We start from the raw sequence: 18,367 nt of genomic DNA, 5'->3' as shown, positions 1-18,367 counted from the left end.
TCCCAGTCTGCGAACTTGGGATGGACAGTGGTCCCCCGGTTCGGAACTTCGGGACGAAGTTCATTCAAACGGGGGCGATTGTGACAGGGGAGGCTACCGCTCCTTTCACAGCAGACTCTGCACCCGAGTTGTTGGCCTAGTACAAGGGTCCAGCAGACTTTAATTGTGTGTCTGTCTGTGTGTGTGTGTGTCGACTTAACAGCTTATTGCTGGGAAACTACTGGGCGCAGTTCGTTCAAAAGTTGATACACTAACTTGATAATAGGTCCGATTGATCGTATTAAAACTTCATAATGTTACCTGGGACCTAAATGCGAAATAAACCACAGACAAGAGGCGAAGCCTTCAAGGCTCACGTAAGAAATCGACAAACAGTAACACAAACTCAATCACTCCGTCACACATACACACACACACACACACACAGTAAGCATAGGTGAAACTGTCAAGAAAGCGAGACACTGGATCTGCCAACTAGTCTCGGCCCGCTCACAATAACAATGACCGAGACTTCAATAATTCCTTTGCGTGACGTCTAACCCTCTTACGTCATAATGTGACGTCTTCAAATGTTAAAGTTTCTATTACACACGTCAAACACTTTTGACCGAGACCTAATCTTCTTATATGCGAGCTTTATCCATAGACTCGGACATGTTAAAGTTTCTATCACACACACACACACACACACACACACGCACAGACAGAAAAAAGTTAGCACCGCATAGGCTACACTTACGTGAGCCAAAAATTACAGTTTGTTCAAATCTGCTGTGCTCACTACCATGTGCATTAACACAGCTATGACTAGAAGGCAAATAAACAGAGGAAGAGTTTTTTGTTTTACCATCCCAGTTCCGACATCCTAATATTATGAAAAATGTAGGGTTTTACCTTCAAATTAGTCTAAAGCAAATCTACAGGTCGCTGTTATTCAGTCCTCACTTGCCATATTTGATTGTATCCCTTTTATGTTTTATGTTTTATGTGTGTCGTCCTATACAATTGTTGTTATAATCGTTTACAGGCAGACAGGGTGTGCCGAAGAAAAATTTCCATTTTTATGTTATATTTTAATGGACAATAAAGTGCTGTTATTGTTATTGTTATTATTGTTAGCCTTGCAAATCCACTTCTTGTCGACACTGCGTTGCTTTCATGTAAACCAGCCACAGGACACACAACTAGATATCAACAGTTCAAAGGCCAGAGACAAGTTGACTCGAGGTTTGTTCTTGGCAATCCGCATGTAACGTTCTAATTGTACGTCTTGCGACATGCAACACATACTTGTATATGATACCACCCTGTTATTCTCACCGATTACACAGGTGAGTCAAACAAGTCTCCCGAAACACGATGAAAACATTAAGTCAATCTCTTTCTCATTGTCTGTCTGTCTGATTGACTCCCCCCCCCCCCCCCCCCCCCCGTCCTCTCTCTCTCTCTTGCAACAATACCACATGTTCCGCTGTTGCATATCATACCAGTTGAGCAGGCACTGGGATCACTTTCTTGACACTGGCTCCCAACTCTTAGCCCTGCACAAGACCGGCAAGTCCTTCATTGATGTAAATAAGGGGTACAATTTAGTAATGATAAAATCTGCCCCTATAATTCAGTGTTTATGTGAATCACACACACACACACACACACACACACACACACACACACACACACACACACACACACACACACACACACACACACATACACATACGCACGCACGCACACACACACACACACACTCTAATCTCGGTAACAAACACCTTTTCCCATTTGGCCGCTCATCTTTAAAGGGACATAGCAGGGGTCACATGGGTCACAGCATTGCTGTAGCAACGATTTGTCTTTTTGTCTCAGATTACGATATAAACAGTCAAAAGCTTAACACAACTGTCTTGCCTTGACATGCCCATAGTGTTGCCAGCCAAACAAAACAGTATGCGGTTTGCCAGTTCGCATCTCAAGCACAAATGTAATAGAAATGTCTCATGAACATGTGTGCGGTATGACAAAATGGACCCACATACCATATTTTACAATGTTCCTACGTCATCACACACAATGTCTTGATGTAAAGTACCCGAAACAGAAAGAATTCTCCCTCTCGCCGCAACAAAATGATTTCCATGTAGGCTTTTGACGTAATTAGTTCACGTGCGTGAGTTGATGTTAGCATGGCAGAGGGCGTCTCATACCTGCCAGGAGGTAGTCCAAAATTAATTCGTAAAATAGTTGCAGTTTTTGACTCCTTGCATAACAAGAAGGGCAAAGCCCATACGACTCACATGCTTGACCTTGATCTTTACAACTGAACCTAGCAATGACATCATACACTAAGAACTGCTTTACACATTTTTCCTACCAAAATACATGTGACCTTGACCCAAGGTCAAGGTCATCCAAGGTCATGCAACACAAAGCTGGTAATTCAAGACATAGGAAGTACAATGGTGCTTATTGGCTCTTTCTACCATGAGATATGGTCACTTTTAGTGGTTCACTACCTTATTTTGGTCACATTTCATAAGGGTCAAAGTGACCTTGACCTTGATCATATGTGACCAAATGTGTCTCATGATGAAAGCATAACATGTGCCCCACACAATTTTTAAGTTTGAAACAGTTATCTTCCATAGTTCAGTGTCAAGGTCACTTCAAAATATGTATACAATCCAACTTTGAAGAGCTCCTGTGACCTTGACCTTGAAGCAAGGTAAACCAAACTGGTATCAAAAGATGGGGCTTACTTTGCCCTATATATCATATATAGGTGAGGTATTGAATCTCAAAAACTTCAGAGAAAATGGGAAAAATGTGAAAAATAGCTGTTTTTTAGACAACATTTATGGCCCCTGCGACCTTGACCTTGAAGCAAGGTCAAGATGCTATGTATGTTTTTGGGGGCCTTGTCATCATACACCATCTTGCCAAATGTGGTACTGATAGACTGAATAGTGTCCAAGAAATATCCAACGTTAAAGTTTTCCGGACGGACGTCCGGACGGACGGACGGACGTCCGGACGGACGGACGGGGGGGACGGACGGACGGACGACTCGGGTGAGTACATAGACTCACTTTTGCTTCGCATGTGAGTCAAAAATTAATGGAACTTGGTATTGTTTCAAACGGATAGCAGCCTGAGGCATGACTGAAAGCCATTGATGCTCCGTGCACCTGGAGTTGACAGGTCCAGTATCTCTAAGTGTACTGTAACCAGAATGTATCTTTACTTTCGTTTCGTTCCTATTGTGCTACGATCCGCAAATTGTAAGGTTCCGACCTCGCTTTGTGTTGAGGAGATAACTGCTGCTATACTATCAGGTAGTATGCTGACGAATAATTCCCCTTGGTTAATTATGTATGCAGACATGCGTAGAAATAAAGTACCTTCCTTTTTCCTGCTACACACGATGTCGGCTGTCCTTCTGTATGAATGACTATTATCTGCATCCATCTGGCATGTTACGTAAACGAACCCAGACCAACACGTTACATGGTGGCAGCGCGTGAGTACTCTGTTCTGGTAGACTAGATCTGGACGCGATGGCATTTAAACCTCCATCGAATTTTCCATTCGACAACCCGTCGGCATGGCCAGATTGGAAACAGCGCTTTCTTCGATACAGAATCGCATCGAAGCTGAACAAAGAAGAGCAGATAGTACAAGTTAGTAGTCTCATATACTCAATGGGGAGTGATGCAGAGAAGATACTAGCCCAGTTTAACCTCTCTGAAGAAGATGGAAACAAGTTTGACATTGTTCTTGCTCGTTTGGACACGCACTTTGCACCAAAGCGAAACGTGATTCACGAGAGAGCAAAATTCTACAGAAGAGACCAGAAGGAAGGAGAAACAGTGGAACAGTACGTGCGTGCATTGTTTGATTTGACACAGTATGCTGATTTTGAAAACAAAGATGATGCAATCAGAGACAGGCTCGTTCTCGGGTGCAACGATAGTGAATGTTCAGAGAAACTTCAACTTCAAAGCGACCTGACTCTAGAAAAAGCAGTGACGTTTGCTAGACAACAGGAACAAGTGAAATCAGAAATACAGCAGCAAAGAGGTCAAACAGCAAGTGCATCGCTCGACGCGGCTTCTTTCAAGTACAAAAGACGACCAGTGGCGGCTGGCAACAAACCGACGAGCACCACAGGCGCGCGAAGCACCACAGGCGCGGGTAGCAAGTGCGGCGGAACGCACCAACGGGGACAGTGTCCAGCACATGGAAAGAGATGCAACAAGTGTCATAAAATATCACATTTTGCTCGTGTGTGTAGAAGCAAAAGTGTGAACGAGGTTAATTCAGCACCAGCAAACAACGTACCACAGGTGACTGAAGAGACATTTTTTGTTGATTCTGTGGACAGTGGTGAAGAACCATGGAGAGTCGATATCAACATCCTACACAGAAAGGTGAACTTCAAAATAGACACCGGTGCAGATGTGAACATCGTGAGCAAGCGAACCTGGAGCTTTTTGGGAAAGCCGAAACTACAACCATGTGAGACTGTAAGACTGATAAATCCAGGTGGTAAACTGAACGTCATGGGAAGTTTCCAGTCGACAGTGACAGACCTGCCTGTCAAGGTGTACGTCATCGACAATGAAACAGACAACCTTCTGAGCAGAAAGACGGCAAACTCCATGGGTTTAGTGAAAAGACTGAACAGTGTGAACTTCGGTGAAGTGAAATGTACACCAGTCAAGATAAAGCTGAGAGAAGGAGCAGTTCCTTACTCCGTTCCGGTGGCACGACGCATTCCTATTCCTCTCATGGACAAAGTGAAGGAGGAATTGAAGAGAATGAAAGAAGGAAACGTCATCGAGGAGATCACAGAGCCTACGGAATGGGTAGCGCCTATCGTACCAGTGGTGAAACCGAACAGCAAGATTAGAATCTCTGTTGATCTGAAGAAGTTGAACCAGGCTGTCGAGCGTGAATGCTACATGATGCCGACAGTAGACGACGTCATACACCAGCTACGTGGATCATCAGTGTTCTCGAAGCTCGACGCTGCATCGGGATTTTGGCAGATACCCTTGGACAGAGAAACTGCCAAACTCACTACTTTCATAACTCCTTTCGGGCGTTATTTCTTCACGCACCTACCCTTTGGGATCAGCTCAGCACCAGAAATCTTCCACAGAATTATGACAGAGATTCTGGTGAACATTCCAGGCGTTGTATGCTACTACGACGACATCCTTTGCCACTCACGAGACAAAGAAGAACATGCTCGTCTTCTTCACCAAGTACATGCCAGACTGCAAGAAGTGGGTCTACGGCTGAACGACGAAAAGTGTGAGTACAACAAGTCTGAGATAAACTTTCTTGGACACATCATCAGTAAAGACGGCATTCGACCTGACACGTCGAAAGTTGAGGCTATCAGCAACATGGTGGAACCAACGAACGTGACTGAACTCAAGCGGTACCTGGCCATGGTGAACTATCTTGGTCGCTATCTCCTAAACCTGTCTTCAGTCCTGAGACCATTGAATCAGCTACTGACGAAAGAAAGTGCGTGGTCGTGGGGACCAGAACAGGCAGAAGCGTTCGCCAAAGTGAAGCGCTTACTGACTACAGCACCTACCTTGGCGTTCTTTGATCCAGCTAAACCAACGACGGTGAGCGCTGACGCAAGCAGTTACGGACTGGGCGCAGTGTTGTTGCAGGAACACGAGTAGTGGGGCTCGTATGTTGCAGACGCACTCATAAATCATTCACATCTTGCAACAAACATCATACTTTGTGGTATTGTTCCTTATAATTATTTAAGGGATTTCAGATACAGAGCCACTTCAGAAATCGTTTTTTTTTTGTCTTTGATAGGGAATAAAAGGCTGCATTTACAGCAGACGAAATTCGTACCAAAAGCGCTCAGCAGTAAATATTCCAAACTCAGCAAATGTAAAATTCAATGGTTTACCATGCACCAGAAGTTGTCTGCTGATAACACATGCATGACATAAATACTCTTATGGGTATTTTTGTGTTCTGGTATTTAATTTGATCGTTTTTAGAATTTTATATATCCGCAGCATGAAAATTCAAGATGGCGGCCTCCGCAACATTGCGTGTTTTGATTTGAGCGAAAACAACGTTTCTGAAGGTAAGTTTTCAAGAATACGCATCCATTCACCAATGTCACATCATTTTACTGTTTAATTCTCCCCTGGGGTCTGTTATTCATCGGGTGAAGCGCTGAAATGCAGAGTAATCTTGCAATAGCTCATCAAGCTGGATTGTGATGCTGATAGATCTAGATCTATCTGTTGATTACAAGTAAGGAAATCATGATCGCCACGCTGGTGATTTTAAACAGATTAAACGAACTTTGAATAAAAGGCGAGGAGAAAGAGATTGTTCATGGTATGATAAATGATTAGTCCTGCCTACGTTAAGGACTTCCATAAGGTGGGGAGGGGTAGAGTCAAAAACTGAGTGAGGGTAGGCCAGATAGTAGGATGACCAGCTGGAGATAAAAACACTCCACTCCCCATGTCTTTACAGTGTTGTGATCAAACTTTCAAAGACGGTAGGTAACAGACAAAAGCATACAGTGTATGCTAATCAAATGAGATAAGTGGTTTTGAAAAATGAAGAGGTACCGCTCTTTGAGTTTTACAATTTTGGTTTGTTGCTTGTTTCTCATCCTTTTGCTTATTTTAAGTTGACCGTGCATTGGTGTGAATTTTATTTTTACAGGATATATACAAGAGTTACACCACATGCCGGTTCCTGGGAACAAGCGTTCTGCATTTATTCCGGTGTCACAGAAGGGAGCCGATTTCACTAGTACTACTGTATCAAGGTTTGTTACCTAATACATCTTAACAGTAAGATTTTTTTATTTGTATTAATTGGAACATGTTTGCACATCATTTGTAAGCGACCTCTGTGAATTTGATGGGTTTAACGAACGAACCCTCACTATGGTCAACATTCTGTTAGCGACTGTTTGAAGCGAATAAATGTAGCGGTCAGAAAGATTCCAGAATCAGTTGGGTCACTGGAAACTGTGTTTGTTTGTTTTTTAACCTGAAACAGTAAGAATTATACGAATTCATGAAATACAATTTTCTTTCATTTTGATCTGTTGTGTGAAGACTTGCTAACCCGGCTTTGACCGACTCTCTGAGATAGTAAACATTATTCAAATACATTCAAATAAAAATGTCACTTTTCATCTTTTGTGTGAAGGGTACCACAGGCTGATTTCCTGCACCATGGATGTAGAGGAGGCCAGACAGTCTGCTTCTCATTCCAGCTGTGTTGCGTTTTTTTCTGCTCGTGAAGTGTATCGCCACATTGCCAAAGCCATTGGCCAAGAGAAGTCACCCTGTCTGCCCATTTTGCATAGCCTTACAGGCTGTGACACTATGTCGTTCTTCAATGGTATTGGGGAATCAGAAGGCTTGGGAAGTATGGTAAGCATTTGAAGACGTCACTCAAACTTTCTTCAGGTTGTCTGCTCCTCTTTGTAAGCTGAGTACCACTGACAGGGCAGCACAAGAGCTTTTTGGTGTACATTTGTAGGACAAAACCAGCAACGTACTGGGTGTAAACAGTGCTAGACGGTACCTCTTCAGTAAAAAGAGCTGCCAAATTGACCATAATCCCCTTACAAGTGAGGTGCTGCTGCAGGACATGAGATTGAGAAGAGCCATCTACCTATTAGACTTCCAAACTCTGTGGGCTGGCAGTTCAAGGCTGGAAAGTGGGAGTCATTCTGGACGAGCTTTCAAGAGATATCCAGCGTGTGCCGAGAACTCATGAGGTGTGCCTGCAAGAAGAGCTGTACAACAAAACGCTGCAAATGCTGCTAAGAAGGACTGCAGAGCACAGCTCTCTGCAAATGTGCTTGCATGCCTGTGAAAACTGTCAGCATCTAAACTGTGCAAAAATATTATTGCACCCATTTTCATACCCCAACTGAAACTTTTATTCCTGTGTCATTTTATTCAAACTGTCTATGCCATTAAAGGCTCGCATCTTCGCTATCTGGCACATTTTTTTTAACATCATCATTTACGCCGTCAAAATAAGGATACCCTTGACGTGACAAAGAGATGTGACAAAAACTTCGGGTACCTTTTAAAAAGCCGACGACAATTCCTGAGGCACAACTGGGTCACTGTTGTATACGAAGAGAAAGTCAACTTGATTATCCATCCAGAACAGGTTGTTTTATTTCGCCATCTTGCATATTTCTAGTGTTGTGCCATTGTACCTACTGATGTATGTGTCCATCTCACGGATGAGATGTTTATACGTGTCAAATTTGAGGGATACCCAAGTCAACTAAAATCCATGTATTTTAGCAATGACCAAGTGGGTTGCGTTGAAACTTTCAGGAATGTGTGTCTACGCACGAGGCGTAGTTCAACCGTTTGAGTACACTTTCAAATCTTCACGAAATAATATTTTAAAAACTGCCACAGGTTTGTTGACTTACATCCCACATATTTTTGACTTCGCATGTATATATGACAGATGGTTGTTTCAAGTACTGCCAAAGTTTCTTTTGAGTATAGACACTTGCCGGAATGTGCTAGTTGTGTAAACACATGAGAACAAACAACGTTTTCGAAATACAGCGATTATGAATTTTAGTCGACTTTTGAGTTGATACATTACATTTTTATCAGTTTTATTTTGGGGGTACCCTTATTTGGGCGGCGGTCAAATAACCCATGTAAAGGCCACCTTTTATCTTAAAAGTGTTCCAGTTAGCCAAGTTGAGTGCCCTCAATAGCATACATTGAATATAACAGCACAGGAATGAATGTTTTCGTTTTGGTATGAAAATTGGTGCAATATATTTATTTTTGCACAGTTTAGGTAATCCACAAATTCTTCAAACCTGCCACCCACACCGTCCAATCATTCTCTGCACCAACAATACATGTATTGTTTTGTTTAAAAATGTGTTTGTGTTAGTTTCTATTGCAAGAGAATGTCTTGTAGCATCAAAAATGCCTAAATACCCTTTTATTGGCGGCCATTTTGAAAATTGTAAAAAAACTACTGATTTCTTAATTTTTTTCACGGTGGCTCTGTATCAGGTTTTGTTAAGCAAAAGCAAATGTCCATTTACGCCAAATTTGCTGTTAATCACATGAAATGAAATATGCCTAACATACCCAACCGTTTACACTGGCGGCCATTTTGAAAAATTGTTTAAAAACTACCCATTTTTTATTTTTCGCGATGGCTCTGTATCAGGTTTTGTTAAGCACATAAAACTCTTCATATTTGCTTAATTTGGTGTTTGTTGCATGATTTGAATGATTTTGCAACATAGGAGCCCCACTAGAGCGCTTACTGACTACAGCACCTACCTTGGCGTTCTTTGATCCAGCTAAACCAACGACGGTGATCGCTGACGCAAGCAGTTACGGACTGGGCGCAGTGTTGTTGCAGGAACACGAAGAGGGACTTCGTCCTGTGGCTTTCTGTTCCAGAACTCTCACGAAAGCTGAAGAACGCTACGCTCAGATAGAGAAAGAGTGTCTCGCGACAGTGTGGGCGTGTGAGAAATTCGAGAGATACCTGGTTGGCCTCGAAACGTTTGTATTGTGCACAGATCACAAACCCCTCATACCCTTGATAAACACAAAGGACTTAACGGATACGCCACTGCGTTGCCAACGCATGCTCATGCGTTTGATGCGATTCAAACCCGAAGCCAGACATAAACCCGGAAAAGAGATGTTCGTGGCGGACACACTTTCACGTAGTCCCTTGACGGGAGGCAAAACTTCTCTTCGACAAGAAGAACTACAGAACGACGTAGAAGCTTACGTCGACACAGTCGCATCCTCGTGGCCAATGTCAGACTGCAGGCTTGAGCAGATTCGGGCAGACACTCTCCAAGACGTCAACCTGAAAACAGCGCTCGAGTACACCGAGACTGGGTGGCCGCGGTACAAAGAAGATGTGAAGCTAGCAGCCAGAGATTTGTTTGCGGTGAGAGGAGAACTTACTGTAAACAACGGACTACTCATCAAGGGCGACATAATTGTGATTCCTTTCAGCATGAGGAAAGATATACTGGAACACATCCATGATGGACATCAAGGTGTGAACAAGTGTAGGGAGCAAGCCAACCAATGTGTGGTGGTGGCCTCGCATTAGCAAGGACATCCAGGATCGGGTAGCTAAGTGCAACTTCTGCACCGAGCGCCTACCCAGAGGGCCCCAAAGGGTTTAAAATCGTGATCGTGATTGGCGTTTTTTGACCTTTCTGTGACCGTGATTGCCGAAATTTTCATTTCTGTGATCGTGATGGGACTTTGCCCGTGATCCGTGATGACAAAAAAATCAAGTCTCGTGATCGTGATCGTCATTTGTTTTCGTGATCGTGATGGGCATTATTGCAAAGCATTTTATTTTCAACGTACATTTTTCACAGCTGTATCACTCTATGATCCTCTATTCGTCAAGGAGCTAATCCCGATTGAAGGGAAGCAACAACACATTCAGAAATATGATTTTGACAGTTAAGAGAACCAATCACACAAAAAAAGAGAACCAATCAGAAGGCGAATTGCAAAAGTCTGCCAAACTTCATCCAATGGAAGGGCTTCGTGCAAAAGTTTTGAGTGCATTCAGTCAAATTCGAATTCGAAGATCAAAAATTGGCGTGCAGCGGTACTGTCATCGAACTTCTGTTATATTGTGTGGATTCAAGCCAGACCAAAGCAGGCGGCGAGAATGCCTTCCTTGGTGGAAAGGTCAGGCTACGGGTCGGTCTTTCCGAAGACGAAATATCAAGGTATGTTGATATATCAGGGGCGGACGAGGGGGGGGGGCACAGGGGGCACGTGCCCCCCCCCCCCAAAAAAAAAAAAATTGGAAAGCTGATTCTATGACTATTTTTAAGTTCAAATGGCACCAGATGGCACCATTTTGCTTCTTTGGGCAAAACAAATTTCCGGGGGGGCATGCCCCCGGACCCCCCTAGCAAATTCGGGCGCTTCGCGCCCATCACATTCACTTTCGATTCAAAGTGCCCCCCCCCTTACAAAGCAACTGATCCGCCCCTGATATATGTTGCTCTATGACTGTTCTGAATGTAGGCAAAGATCTTGAATTGTTTTCAAGATCTTTGAGTTTGAGTGAGATCATTGACATTGTCGACATTGCCACGTCCGGCTGTCACTCGCTCAGTGTGACCTCGACAGGCTCGAGATCGAGTCTGCGTGTAGCCAAAACCGAAACTAGAAATGTGTTTTTCATCCCAGCAACGTGGACACGCTTGGCATAGATTCTAATTGTCGCTTCTTTGCATTAAGCTTGGATTTATTTTAGCACCTGTAAACTTTAATATCAACAATGGGTTAAATTCAGAAACAATGGCGGGGAGACGTGCCAGTTTGGGTCACTTGATCCTCATGTCAAAGACGATCAAAGTCATGTTCGTTGGGGATTTTGTCAGGCATGCTACTTTTCCGGTAATTGCCGGAAATCCGATAAAGCCGTTTTCAAAATCCGGTAAAGTCAAATTTATTCCGGTGAAGTTGAAAAATTTCCGCAAAATCGATCCGTGTGAATATCGCGCAACGCGACCGGGCGCCGGTCTCAATGAAGCCAGCGCACAGTAGTGTTGTTTTCACCAGTTTGGAGGTGTGTTGAATGGTGGTGGGGGGAGGCTAAAATGGGATTTTTAACAAGATCACAACACTATTACAGCCCTGAAAATGATGCCCAGAATGCACCAGATTGCACAGATTTTAACCGTTTTTTGAAAAAAAATCCGGGGGGGCATGCCCCCGGACCCCCCTAGTTGGCTCGCCTGCTTAGCAGGCTCAGGCGCGCTTCTTTCAGGTAAAATCATTTTTGGCCTGTAGCATTTCTGTTTGTTTTTCAAGGCCATGAAACCAAGCGATGGTGTACCTCAAATTGTATGGCAAAATTGAAAATAAAGAACCCAATGATTGCTCCAATAATGTGCACAAGTAAATTAACCCAAAACCCACTTTTCGTCCTACATGTACTTTAATTTCAATCTACCCTATAGTTTTTGAGAAAATGGGTTTACAAGCTTTAGCTCTGGAAATGTGAAATTGTGCAAGTATATATTTAGTGTGAGTGAGGGTGTGGGAGTTGAATGTGTATGAGCATAGACCTATATATAGGTCCCTGGTATGAGTGGAGAGAGAGAGAGAGAGAGAGAGAGAGAGAGAGAGAGAGAGAGAGAGAGAGAGAGAGAGAGAGAGAGAGAGAGAGAGAGAGAGAGAGAGAGAGAGAGAGAGAGAGAGAGAGAGAGAGAGAGAAAGAGAGAGAGAGAAAACAATGAAAACAACATTCTTGTTACTGATTACAAATCATGATATGTATTTCTATGTGTGTATGAAAGAGAATTAAAAAAATAATGATAAAAAAGTGCAACAGTTCTCACATTTGTGTTTGCTTTGACACGTGCTTTCTGTACATGCAACTTTTACCGTGACCGTGATTTACCACTGGTGTTCGTGATCGTGAAAACAAAAATCAAGGTAACTGTGATCGTGAAAGCTAAAATTTCCCTTCCCGTGATCGTGATGATACCCCCCCTTTGGGGCCCTCTACCCACTCAGCGTTCAGAACCATTGATTCCATCAGCTCTGCCAGAGAGACCATTCCAGAAAGTGGGAACTGACTTGATGGAACTGAATGGACAGAACTACCTAGTCGTGATGGACTATTATTATTATCTGTCTATTCGTCTATCTGACTGTCTGTCTATCTGACTGTCTGTCTCTGTCTCTCTCTCTCTGTTTCTCTCTATGTCTCTCTGTCTCTGTCTCTCTCCCTCTCTGTCTCTCCTCCTCTTCTCTATGTCTCTGTCTCTCTCTCTGTCTCTCTCTCTCTGTCTCTCTCTCTTAGTCTCTCTCTCTGTCTCTCTCTCTTAGTTTCTCTCTCTGTCTTAGTCTCTCTCTCTCTCTCTTTCGTAGTCTCTCTCTCTCTCTTTCTTAGTCTCTCTCTCTTTCTTTTTCTTAGTCTCTCTCTCTCTTTCTTAGTCTCTCTCTCTTTCTTAGTCTCTCTCTCTTTCTTAGTCTCTCTTTCTCTCTTTCTTAGTCTCTCTCTCTTTCTTAGTCTCTCTCTCTCTCTCTTTCTTAGTCTCTCTCTCTCTCTTTCTTAGTCTCTCTCTCTCTCTCTCTTTCTTTGTCTCTCTCTCTCTTTCTTAGTCTCTCTCTCTCTCTTTCTTAGTCTCTCTCTCTCTCTTTCTTAGTCTCTCTCTCTCTCTCTTTCTTAGTCTATCTCTCTCTCTCTCTTTCTTAGTCTCTCGCTCTCTCTTTCTTAGTCTCTCTCTCTCTTTCTTAGTCTCTCTCTCTCTTTCTTAGTCTCTCTCTCTCTTTCTTAGTCTCTCTCTCTTTCTCAGTCTCTCTCTCTCTTTCTTAGTCTCTCTCTCTCTCTCTCTTTCTTAGTCTCTCTCTCTCTCTCTTTCTTAGTCTCTCTCTCTCTCTCTTTCTTAGTCTCTTTCTCTCTTTCTTAGTCTATCTCTCTCTCTCTTTCTTAGTCTCTCTCTCTCTTTCTTAGTCTCTCTCTCTCTCTCTTTCTTAGTCTCTCTCTCTCTCTCTTTCTTAGTTTCTCTCTCTCTCTTTCTTAGTCTCTCTCTCTCTCTTTCTTAGTCTCTCTCTCTCTCTTTCTTAGTCTCTCTCTCTCTCTCTTTCTTAGTCTCTCTCTCTCAGTCTCTCTCTTTCTTAGTCTCTCTCTCTTTCTTAGTCTCTCTCTCTCTCTCTTTCTTAGTCTCTCTCTCTCTCTCTCTTTCTTAGTCTCTCTCTCTCTCTCTCTTTCTCTCTCTCTCTCTCTTAGTCTCTCTCTCTCTTTCTTAATCTCTCTCTCTCTCTTTCTTAGTCTCTCTCTCTCTCTTTCTTAGTCTCTCTCTCTCTCTTTCTTAGTCTCTCTCTCTCTCTTTCTTAGTCTCTCTCTCTCTCTTTCTTAGTCTCTCTCTCTCTTTCTTAGTCTCTCTCTCTCTCTTTCTCCCTCTCTCTCTCTAGTCTCTATCTCTCTCTCTCTTTCTCAGTCTCTCTCTCTCTTTCTTAGTCTCTCTCTCTCTCTTTCTTAGTCTCTCTCTCTCTCTCTTTCTTAGTCTCCCTCTCTCTCTTTCTTAGTCTCTCTCTCTCTCTTTCTTAGTCTCTCTCTCTCTTTTTCTTAGTCTCTCTCTCTCTCTTTCTTAGTCTCTCTCTCTTTCTTAGTCTCTCTCTCTCTTTCTTAGTCTCTCTCTCTCTTTCTTAGTCTCTCTCTCTCTCTTTCTTAGTCTCTCTCTTTCTTAGTCTCTCTCTCTCTCTCTTAGTCTCTCTCTCTTTCTCTCTCTCTTTCTTAGTCTCTCTCTCTCTTTCTTAGTCTCTCTCTCTCTCTCTTTCTTAGTCTCTCTCTCTCACTCTCTCTCTTTCTTAGTCTCTCAGTCTCTCTCAGTCTCTCCCTCCCCCTCTCCCTCCCATGCAAGAAGTCGGTGAAGGGAGAAACTCGATGCACCCACTGAAGTAGCGCTGTGGGTTTCCCTGAACCCACCCCGTCGTTAGAGAAATAAACGGTAAAAACCCTCTTTCAAATGTATGGGTTCAGACAAACCCGCATCGTCGTTAGAGAAATAAACGTTAAAAACCCTCTTTCAAATGTATGGGTTCAGACAAACCCGCATCGTCGGGCGTGTGTAGTCAAAAGCGTCATCCGGCAAAGGTTAAAAGTTCAATGAATTCAACCATAGATGTCTGGTCTTGCATCACATTCATCTATCGTAATTGTCCATGATAACCATGACCCCTCTGTGACCTTGAAAATTGATAGTTATCAATCACATTTGGGGCATGTCTGCAAGTAATCAAGTCGTTCAAGTGTGTGAAGTGCTTAAGATACTTTTTCAAAAACGTTTGAGAAAATGGAATATTTGTGTGTTTTGTCCTTTTTTTCTGTCACCTCGAAATTTAGCGAATATACAACGAACGAGTGAGAGAGAGTGAGAGAGAGTGAGAGAGAGAGACAATGACAATGACAATGACAATGACAATTCTTTATTTTACGAGGGTAACAGAATAAGCATTTGTATACTTTTTTGCATCTGGCCTTCGCCCTAAAGAGGGACTGAATCTACTATAATAACTACCACTACATACTTACATAATTGGTAAAACAGTATAAGTTTATGTACATAAGTGCATTATATGAAACATTGTAGTTTATAAATGAGAGAGGGAGGGAGAGGGAGGGAGGGAGAGGGGGGAGAGAGAGGGAGGGAGAGGGAGGGAGGGAGGGAGAGGGAGGGAGAGAGAGGGAGGGAGAGGGAGGGAGGGAGAGGGAGGGAGGGAGAGGGAGAGAGAGGGAGGGAGGGAGAGGGAGGGAGGGGGATGGAGGGAGAGGGAGGGAGGGATAGAGAGAGTGTTTGTTGTTGAGATTATCATCCTAATCTTAATTATTATGAGTCAAATATTTGCGCCTCCATACGGTTTAATTAATGCTGTGCATGAAAGGAATATGACTGTTTGATGTTGTTACGTGTTGTGTTGTTACGTGTTATGTTGTAATGCTGTGATACACCACACCCGAGTTTCTCGTCTTGAGATAATACAGTTTCCTATGTCTAGGTCTATAAACAGAACACACGCAGAACAAAAAACAGCAAATGCCCATTCTCACTGCATTTGTTCACGTCGCAGATCAAGGTGCCTGCGCATGGAACTTGGGTGCTACAGTTGCTGTTGATCCCTGCGGAATCTGAAGAACAAGAAAAGCAAATGCTCATTAGACTCACCTTTGCTAAACGTAATTTGAACAACTTCCAAATTATCTTCTGCTATAGCTCCATAAGCATTCAAGAAAAGTGACATTGTAATCGTTTGTGACCCGTATGGAAATGTCTAGATGACTTTCTTTTCTTTTCTTTATTTGGTGTTGTACGTCGTTATCAACCACGAAGGTTATATCGCGACGGGGAAAGGGGGGGAGATGGGATAGAGCCACTTATCAATTGTGTCTTGTTCACAAACGCATTAATCAAAAATTTGCTCCAGGGGCTTGCAACGTAGTACAATGTATTACCTTACTGGGAGAATGCAAGTTTCCAGTACAAAGGATTTAACATTTCTTATTTACTGCTTGACTAAAATCTGTACAAAAATTGACTATATTCTATACAAGAAACACTTAACAAGGGTAAAAAGAGAAACAGAATCCGTTAGTCGACTCAAAACGTATAATTGCTCTTTTTGACATGGTATATGAATCTGATTGTGCAGAAGATTTAAATAAAATGGGAATATCTTATTAGTAGGTACTCAAAGTGATTTTTTAAATTTCCAAACTGGAATTTATGACATAGCAATCAGATGGATCTCTTTCTTCTGAGCACAGTGATACAACAAAATTCAGATCGGTTAAAAAAATAACCGAGTTATGATTTTGTAAAGATTTAATCTTATCACTGATTACTGTACCACTTGCAAATAGGAAGGTTTCCGCCAGTTATCTCTTTGAGGTTTTGGGTGCTTACAGAGTACCGTGCCCCTTGCGGGGGCATCAAACATCGAAGTCACAAGCAGGGTCAAGGGGAAGGGTCGGCTGGGCGGACAGGAGATTACAATAGGAAGGTTTCTGCCAGTTATCTCTCTTTGAGGTTTTGGGTGGTTAGAGAGTACCGTGCCCCTTGCGGGGGGCATCAAACATCGAGGTCACAAGCAGGGTCAAGGGGAAGGTCGGCGGGGCGGACAGGAGACCATTGCACAACAAGCTTTTTTTGAAGACTTAAAAAATAAAAACAAGTATTCCTATTACTTATTTGCTGCTGTTTCATTAAACTCTATGTTACGGTTAATTTGCTGAATTGTTTTTGAGCCAGTCAGAGTTGTTTTTCCCTTTTGAAATGAGTGCCAAAGTTTGGCAATATTTTCAAAATACGTACCTGCCGGAATTTTTTTAATGTTACAAAAATTCATAATTATGCTTCCTATCAAAATGATCAGGATGACACTCTCTTTTCACTTGTCAACATTTCACAGTCATTTATAAAAAAATAAAAAAAACCAAGAGGCGAAGCCTTCAAGGCTCACGTAAGAAATCGACAAACAGTAACACAAACTCAATCACTCCGTCACACATACACACACACACAGTAAGCATAGGTGACACTGTGCAAGAAAGCGAGACACTAGCCTACTTACAGGGACACGACTGCCAACTAGTCTCGGCCCGCTCAAAATAACAATGACCGAGACTTTCAGTAATTCCTTCGCGTGACGTCTAACCCTCTTACGCCATAATGTGACGTCTTCAAATGTTAAAGTTTCTACCACAGACATACATACATACATACATACGCATGTACGCACAGACAAACAAAAGTTAGCATCGCATAGGCTACACTTACGTGAGCCAAAAAACGACTTGGCGGTGGGAGGAATGCGCGGTGCAACAGCCAGGCAGGCAGTCTGATAGAACGGTGCAAGGTCTCGGCAAACCAAGACTATGCCATATACTCGTAGCAAAGCCGCCGAATGGTACCGTAAACCAAGAATAGTGACGTAAGAAAATAGAATGTCGTCTTTTGATTTGGAACGTGACGTGTTTTAGAATGGAGATGTGGTAGTGTGTGTGTATGTGCGTGCGTGTGTGCGTGCGTGTGTGTGTGTGTTTGTGTGTGTGTGTGAGAGAGAGAGAGAGAGAGGGGGAGAGAGAAGGAGTGAGGGAAAGAGAGAGTGTGTGTGTGTGTGTGTGTGTGTGTGTTTGTGTGTGTGTGTGTATGTTTGTGTGTGTGTGTGTGTGTGTGTGTGTGTGTGTGTGTGTGTGTGTGTGTGTGTGTGTGTGTGTGTGTGTGTGTGAATGTCTGAAGAGTACTCGGGTCCAGCGCGAGCGTTTTTTATTTTAATTTGTATTATCATTATAATTGTTTTAGCATGTATTATTATTATTGTAATGGGGATTTGGTATTGTTGTAGGAATCAGCTTTCCACAAAATAATGTCGTGGAAAAATCTAGGCAAAGCATAATAAAATTATTATATGAACAGAAAAGATAACTGAAATCTATATGAACACCTTCCTCCGAAAACGGCGTATGGCTGCCTAAATGGCGGGGTAAAAAACGATCATACACGTAAAATTCCACTCGTGCAAAAAAACACGAGTGTACGTGGGAGTTTCAGCCCACGAACGCAGAAGAAGAAGTATATGAACACCCATAACAAAACGATAAAAACATTAAAAAAATTCAGATTAAACAAAAAAAATTTAAACTAAAGTAACTTTGAAACTAATTATCTACTCAAAACAAAAGATATTGGTTACATAAAATTTGTTCTCAGCATTTTTTCATTTTATTTTATTTTGCTGTGGAAGAAAATCTCTATGAAAGTTCAATTTCAGAGGAAACAGTT

At 42.6% G+C, this 18,367-nt stretch overlaps 1 long non-coding RNA gene across 1 annotated transcript in view; it reads right to left on the bottom strand.

Moving 5' to 3' along the window:
- Window positions 1-17,579, bottom strand: part of LOC138955777 (uncharacterized) — a 40,424-nt gene extending 22,845 nt beyond the window's left edge. The window contains exons 1-2 of the long non-coding RNA XR_011452364.1: window positions 17,363-17,579; window positions 15,637-15,714 (exon numbers count right to left, since the gene is read on the bottom strand). This is a non-coding gene — a long non-coding RNA (uncharacterized lncRNA). The remainder of the gene's footprint in view (window positions 1-15,636; window positions 15,715-17,362) is intronic.
- Between the last annotated feature and the right edge of the window lie 788 nt (window positions 17,580-18,367).

The sequence above is a fragment of the Littorina saxatilis genome, unplaced genomic scaffold (assembly GCF_037325665.1).
Source record: "Littorina saxatilis isolate snail1 unplaced genomic scaffold, US_GU_Lsax_2.0 scaffold_750, whole genome shotgun sequence".
NCBI classification, from domain to species: domain Eukaryota; kingdom Metazoa; phylum Mollusca; class Gastropoda; order Littorinimorpha; family Littorinidae; genus Littorina; species Littorina saxatilis.
This window is presented reverse-complemented; position numbering and strand designations above follow the sequence as displayed.